The following is an 8,201-nucleotide window of genomic DNA, read 5'->3' as shown; positions in this document are numbered from 1 at the left end:
GTTGCCATCCAACTTGTTCTTCAACATTCGGGTCTTCATTTTCTTGCTCGTTGGTATTAACATCAACATGCTCCTCCTCCTCCTCCTCTTCATCAAATTCTTCTCCATCTTCCTCATCATCATCTTGGGCACCCAAACCATGAGAACTCGAAGCTTCACCACCCAAGGTAGCAAAAACACGTATTGTGCGATCTTCATAAGAGATAAAGGCGGGCGGTCCCATTTTCTTCAATAAATTGGCCCTTTAAAGTGCCGTGAGATCCAAGGAAGGTAAACCAACATGAGGCATATTCTGATAATCCACTAATTCACCCCGAACACCCAAAACAATGTCGGTAATTAAATTACCCATAGGCACTTGCTTATTGCGGGACTTGGAGGCTCGAACTAAATTAGTAAATATCATCTCAACACTATCAATGGTCAAACTCTTAAAAATACTATCCAACACAAACAAATCACGAACTTGCACCTTTGAACTTTCAACCCGACCAAATAAAGAAAATGATAAAAACTTGTGAAAGAAAAAGATACAATCGTCCTTAAGTAGCTTACTAGAAGTGTTCTTTGGATTAAAAACATCCAAACCGGTTAAAGAGTGCCAAACCATGTGTGCATCAAACTTCTTTGGTTTAGAATAAAAATTCCGAGTAGGAAAACCAAACCAACGGTTCATAGCCGCATACCCAACTTCAAAACGAACTCCACTATTCCGAAAAGAGATAACTCCTTTCTTCTTATCATAGGTTAGAGTAACCAAAAATTCAATAATATGCGATTTAATACTAGGAAAACGCATACTAGAAAATCTTTTCCAACTAAGAACAGATAGATATTCCTCAATACGTTCGGTAAAAGAAAATATGTTTACCATTTCGGTGTCAAGGAAAAGCATGTCGACGAACTCTATTTGGGTATGTGAAAAGTGGCGAAATTTACGTCCTTCGGCTTCCGTCGCAATATCGAACGGTGCTCCATATTGAACCCATAATCTATTGACTTCAGTGGCTTTAGTTTTGTTAGCAACGGTCTTTTGTCTAGGCATTTTGTTTGTGAAATTTGGTGAATGAGATGAAGAAAATATGAAAGAATGAAAGGAAGAGTAAAAGATAATGGTGGTGATTTTAGGGAAGAAGAAGATGAATAGGGTAAAGATTTATGGGGAAGGTGAGTGAATCTTGGTATTGGGAAGAGAAAAGATGATTGATTGGTGTACATATAGGTGATTTAAATAGGTGTAAGTAATAGGTATTGATTAGGATAGATGAATAGGTAAGTAATTAGAGTAGGAATAGGAAAAGATGCAAAATTCGCCCCATATCCCGTTCCTGGAAGTCGCGACAGCAAGTATGCTAGGGTGCGGATTTTCGCTGAAATTTTTTGCTGTTGCTGTCTCAACTGAGATTTCAGAATCTCAACAGAGATTCTGGAATTTCTGGGTAAAAATGGGACTGTTTTGACAATTTTAACACGACTAAACCAATTCCTCTCATAATTAAGTGACATTAATGTGAATATTAATCCCTGAAACTGAGATGAACAAAACTGAAACATTAAATAGAAGGAAAACCAAAGGTTGTTCCTTAAATGAAAGAAATCAAATAAAGAATTAATGTACTTTCATTTATCATAAGCAAAATATAAACAATACCTTAATACATATCTACATAAAAACATCTTATTCATAAAAACAACAAACATTTATATACTATAAAACAACAGAAACTCAAATTTTATCCCTAAGAATTGGAAAAACGACGTGCAGTGGCCCTGTTAATCTTCGTTTGAATGAAGACTTGCCTCTCTGGTGCAGAAAGGAATGTTGGACCAGAACGAAAAACTCGTTTGACAAGCCCTTCATTTTCCAATAACTCGTAGTCAAGAATAGGGAATGGTTCCGTATTAGTCCAAGGGACAGAAATGGTTCCCTTGGCTCCTAAAATTATTCCACAAATGATATTGGCGAACCCAATCTTCCGGTTCTTCGAACGGGAAACGGCAACTAACCCCTCCATTAGAATCTTCGAGGAGTTCACTGAGTTGCCTTGGAAAACATCGCCTAACACATAGAGATCAGTATCTTTCCCAACATTGCTACTGACTCGACCAAAAAGACTATGACAGAGGAATTTGTGTAGATACAGCATGGAGTTAGAATTGATGGATTTGTTGAAGGCAAGACGTGGATTGAATCGCCAAAATCCTGTTAACATCCTCCATATATCTGTAGAAGTCATATCCCGTCCAGGATGGTGTTGAGTTGTGTCTCGGGGTGGAAAACCAAACCAATCATTAAGTTCTGGATATCCAAAAGTGAATACATTCCCCTCACAACGAAAACTGAGACGAACACGTCTCTTATTGACGAATCGAACGGTAGATAAAAACTCCAGAACCCAATTTCCAATTATAGGAAATTTCATAGAAACAAATTTGGTCCATCCCAAATTAGTCAGATAGTGATCTATGTCATCGCTTATCCCGAGTTCCTCGTTCAGAAACTCGTCCATATACATCATGCCAAAGAATTGAGCATATCTGAACTGCAGAAAGCGTTTCCCTTCGTCATGATTTGGAAACCATGCGCCATAACGAGAGGAGATATCAATTTTCCCGCTTTGAGCAGAAGTGTGTTTTCGAACATTTTTCAAAGACTTAGTCATGTTTGTGAGAGAGAAGAAAATGGTGTCTGTAGGATTGAGAATTTGAGAAAGAAATTCAGAAAGATGAAATGAAAATGGAATAAGTCTGATCCTATTGGAATATATAAGACATATAAATGAAAGGTTGTGCCTGTTAAAAATAAAAGATGCCAAAGTGATACCTCTTCGATTCAACTGACAGAAATTTTGAAATTGGATGGCTGTAATCCCTTACAGTTATTTCAAAATGTAAAAGACAGAAAATCTCAACTGAGATTTTCAGAATCTCAACTGAGATTTCTGCATATTAATTTCTCAATAATTCTAACACTTAAATGAAATCATTTTCAGAACATGACTAGATTAAAATTTTAATGTTGACAAAACTTATTTGTACACAAAATAAAAATAAAAATAAAAATAAAAATAAAAATAAAAATAAATAAATTAAAAAGAAAAATAAAAATTATGAACATAAAATAAGAAAAACTATAAATTAAAAATATGAAAACTAAATAAATTAATTTTCATAGAATTTGTCCACGGATTCAATTGCTTGAATTAGAGCTCCGTCGAAATAAATCTTGCAACGATTACCATTAACCTTAAATCGATCGCCATTGGACTTTTCTAGCTCCAAAGTTCCATAATCAAATGTTTTAACAACCAAATATGGTCCAGTCCATCTAGATTTTATCTTACCTGGAAATAACTTTAATCTCGAATTAAAAAGTAAGACTTTATCCACAACATTAAAGTTTTTAATTTTGATTCTGGCATCATGCCACTTTTTAACTTTTTCCTTATAAACTCTTGCATTTTCGTAGGACAAATAGCGTAATTCATCCAACTCATTTAAGTCGAACAAACGCTTTTTTCCTGCGCTTTGCAAATCATAATTAAGGGTTTTTATAGCCCAATATGCTTTATGTTCTAACTCTACCGGCAAATGACAAGCTTTACCATAGACTAATCTATAAGGTGTCATTCCGATAGGTGTTTTAAACGCAGTACGCTATGCCCATAATGCATCGTTAAGTTTATGTGCCCAGTCTCTTCTAGAAGATGAAACTGTTTTCTCAAGTATCCATTTGAGCTCTCTATTTGATATTTTCGCTTGACCATTCGTTTGAGGATGGTACGGCGTAGAGATACGGTGGTGTACTCCGTATTTTTTCATAAGTAACTCAAAACTTCTATTTACGAAATGAGTACCACCATCGCTTACCATAACTCCAGGAACTCCAAATCGACAGAATATTGTATTTGAAAACTTAACAACTACCTTAGAATCATTTGTCGGGGTTGCAATTGCTTCAACCCACTTTGAAACATAATCTACGGCTACTAATATATAATTTTTGCCAAAAGAAGTAGGAAAAGGACCCATGAAATTGATCCCCCATATGTCGAAGATTTCAACTTCTAATATGTTCGTGAGAGGCATCTCATCGCTCCTTCCTAAATTCCCGGTTCTTTGACATTTGTCACAGCGGATAATAAATGAACGGACGTCTTTAAACAAAGTAGGCCAAAAGAATCCGCATTCTAGTATTCTAGCTACTGTTTTGCTTACGCTGTTATGGCTAGCATGACATTCCAACATTATAGGGTCATATTCAAACTCACTAACACATATCCTAAGTATTCCATCGCTGCATGTTTTGAACAAAAATGGATCTTCCCAAAAATATCTCTTAACCTCTGAAAAGAATTTCTTCTTTTGCTGAGAATTCAATCCATCTGGCACAACATGTGCAGCTAAGTAATTGGCTATATCCGCATACCATGGAGGTATGACACTTTGTACTTGTATGAGATGTTCATCGGGAAATCATCTCGAATGCCTAATGTTTCACCGATGGGACCGTTTTCATCCTCAAGTCTTGATAGATGATCGGCGACAAGGTTTTCAATTCCCTTTTTATCTTTAATCTCTATGTCAAATTCTTGCAATAATAAAACCCATCTAATAAGATGCGGTTTTGCATCTTTCTTAGCAAATAAATATCGTAAAGCTGCATGATCTGTATAAATGATGACTTTAGATCCTAACAAGTAAGATCGAAACTTATCACATGCAAAAACTACTGCTAACATTTATTTTTCAGTTGTAGTGTAATTTAACTGTGCACCGGACAATGTGTGACTCGCATAATATATAACATGAAGTTTCTTATCCTTCCTTTGACCTAATACACATCCTACAGCTAAGTCACTTGCATCACACATAATTTCGAAAGGTAGATTCCAATCGGGTTTCGATATTATAGGTGTACTGACTAAAGTCGTTTTCAAGGTATTGAAAGCTTGTAAACAATCCTTATTAAAATCAAAAGTTGAATCTTTCATAAGCAAATTAGTAAGTGGTTTGGAGATTACAGAAAAGTTCTTTATAAACCTTCTGTAAAAACCTGCATGTCCTAAAAATGATCTTACTCCCTTAATAGTGGTTGGTGGGGGTAATTTTTCTATAACTGAAGTCTTTGCTCTGTCCACTTCTAAACCTTTTTCAGATATCTTATGACCTAAAACAATTCCTTCGTCTACCATGAAATGACATTTTTCCCAATTTAATACTAAATTCGTTTCCTCACATCTAGACAATACTTTATCTAAGTTTTGTAAACATGCATCGAAAGAATCTCCATAAACTGAAAAATCATCCATGAAAACTTCCATTATATCTTCAATGAAGTCATTAAATATTGCTGTCATACATCGTTGAAATGTTGCTAGTGCATTACATAGACCAAAAGGCATTCTCCTATATGCAAATGTTCCGTAAGGACACGTGAAGGTTGTTTTGTCTTTGTCATCCGGGTAAATGTAAATTTGAAAGAATCCTGAATAACCGTCTAGGAAACAATAAAATGCATGACATGCTATCCTTTCAATCATTTGATCAATGAAAGGTAGAGGAAAATGATCTTTCCTAGTTGCTTTATTTAGGTTTCTATAGTCTATACAAACCCTCCAACCGGTGGTGGTTCGTGTAGGTATCAATTCACCTTCGTCATTTCTTACAACAGTTATGCCTCCTTTTTTAGGTACACAATGGATTGGACTAACCCATTCACTATCCGAGATCGGATAAATGATTCCATTGTCAAGAAGTTTAGTAATCTCATTGTTGACTACCTCTTTCATGTTCAGATTTAAGCATCTTTGCCTATCCGCTTTAGGTGGCTTATCCTCTTCTAAGTGAATTCTATGCATTACGATACTAGGATTAATTCCTTTTAAGTCTGAAATTTGCCATCCCATACTTCCTATCCTATTTCTAACAATTTCTTTCAATTTTTCTTCTTGATCATTTGTTAATTTGTTAGAAATAATTATAGGTAGAGAATCGCCTTCGCCTAAGAAAGCGTACCTCAAATGACTGGGTAACTCTTTAAGTTCTAATTTAGGGGGTATTACAATTGAAGGCGGAACTGGTCCATCTTCTCGAATCAAAGGCTCTGGGTCCTTATCATCTAATTCCTCACCTATTATAGGTTCAATTATTTCTTCACTATGAATAACGTCATTGACACATTCCTCGACTAAATCAAGTTTCATACAAGCGAATTCCTCCATAGGGTATTTCATCGCTTTGTTCATATTAAACTCGATCTTATCTTCTCCTATCCTTAAAACTACCTTCCCTTCCGACACATCTACTAGAGCGCGTCCCGTGTTCATAAACGGTCTACCGAAAATTAAAGGGCAATTTACATCATACGCAAAGTCTAATATAACAAAATCGGTAGGAAAAATAAATTTATCGACTTTGACTAAAACATCTTCAATTATACCATATGGTTTCTTAGTGGTTTGATCCGCTAATTGCAAAACCATATTGGTACGTTTGATATCTTCTTCTAAACCTAACTTGTTAAAAATAGACAACGGCATTAAGTTTATACTTGCTCCTAAATCACAAAGACAACTTGGAAATTCAATATCTCCCAACTTACACGGAATAGTAAAACACCCGGGATCTTTGAGTTTAGTGGGCAAATTACTTGACACGATTGAACTACAGTCTTCAGTTAACGAAATGGATGAAATTCCTTCCCAACTGATTTTCTTTGAAATTAAATCTTTTAAAAACTTACCATAATTAGGAATTTGCGTGATTGCATCCATAAACGTTAAATTAATGTGCAAATTTTTAAGGTTATCCAAAAACGTTAGAAGTTGTTTGTCATAGTCCTTATTTCGAACTTTGTGCGGAAAAGGTGGTTTGGGTACAAAAGTTTTGGTACTTGTGTCAAATGGTGAACTATTTGTGTTTAAGATATCTTCTTTGGATTTTGGTAAATCAGTTCCTGGTAATGTTGCATCTTTGGGCATTTTCGGCCCTTGATAATTTTTCCCCGAATGAAGAGTTATAGCCTTCACATGCTCTTTCGGATTTTCTTCCGTATGGCTGGGAAGACTTCCCTCTTTTCGAGATGGAATTGATTTAGCAAGTTGACCAATTTGAACCTCCAAATTATGGATGCTAGATGAGTGGTTTTTAATAAGCTGATCGAATTTATTTTCGATCCGTTTAAAACCATCATCGTGATTACTTATTTTTCCACTGATAGCATCTATAAACTTGTCGATTTTAGAAGATAAGGTGCTAATCGTATCTCTTGACTGATTTTGATAATTAGTGGTACGATTTTGATTGGCACTTGCATTATTGTTATTGTTATCTTTCCAGTTAAAGTTAGGATAATTCCTCCATCCAGAATTATAAGTGTTAGAATAAGGATTATTAGTTTGGTTTTGCCTTTGGACAAAATTTACCTGTTCGATCTCACTCATATTTTCATAATCCACATCTGTTTGGATTGGATTACCATTGGTATCGCGTGGTGCCATAAACTTATCAATTTTGTGCGATAAAGCAGAAAATTGGGCTTGTAACATCGCGACTGGATCAAGTTCCACTATACCTTTAACTGATGATGAGGCTGAGGATGATGGTTTCGCCACCGGTATATGTCCACGTTCCGCGGGCCACATACTGCTGTTGATTGCCATTTCCTCCAAAAGCTCTCTTGCTTGGGCTGATGTTTTCTTCATAAATAGCCCTCCCGACATAGCATCTAATGAACCCCTAGTTGTAGGATTTAGTCCATTGTAAAATGTTTGCATTAAAAGTTCAGCGGGTAATTGGTGGTGTGGGCATAAACGTTGAAGTTCTTTAAAACGTTCCCAAGTCTCATAAAGAGTCTCATTATCATTTTGAGAAAAAGATGTTAACTCTTTTATGACTCTTGCGGTTTTTGCTAAAGGAAAATATTTTGATAAAAATGCTTGGGCTAATTGTTCCCAAGTGGCAAAAGTTGCGGCTGGCATAGAAGTTAACCATTCTTTGGCTCTATCCTTCAAAGTGAAAGGAAAGAGGCGAAGTTTGATTGCTTCTGCAGTCACATCTGGGATTTTAAAAGTTTCAAGGAAATTTGTTAAATGGGTGTTAGGATTTTCGTTAGGTAACCCGTAAAATGTTACATTATTTTGCAACTGATGCTCGTAAAGTATATAGCATTTAATAGGACAAGTGTATCCTATCGCAAC

The 8,201-nt window shown here is 35.7% G+C and overlaps 1 non-coding gene across 1 annotated transcript; it reads left to right on the top strand.

The window, feature by feature from the left end:
* The first annotated feature begins 7,794 nt into the window (after positions 1 to 7,794).
* On the top strand, positions 7,795 to 7,901 carry LOC136210131 (small nucleolar RNA R71). Its single transcript, XR_010677838.1, has one exon. It is a non-coding gene; the product is annotated as a small nucleolar RNA R71 (small nucleolar RNA).
* The last annotated feature ends 300 nt before the right edge of the window (positions 7,902 to 8,201 follow it).

This window comes from Euphorbia lathyris, chromosome 10 (genome assembly GCF_963576675.1).
Source record: "Euphorbia lathyris chromosome 10, ddEupLath1.1, whole genome shotgun sequence".
NCBI classification, from domain to species: domain Eukaryota; kingdom Viridiplantae; phylum Streptophyta; class Magnoliopsida; order Malpighiales; family Euphorbiaceae; genus Euphorbia; species Euphorbia lathyris.
Note: the sequence above shows the minus strand (reverse complement) of the source record. Positions and strands in the feature narration are given on the sequence as shown.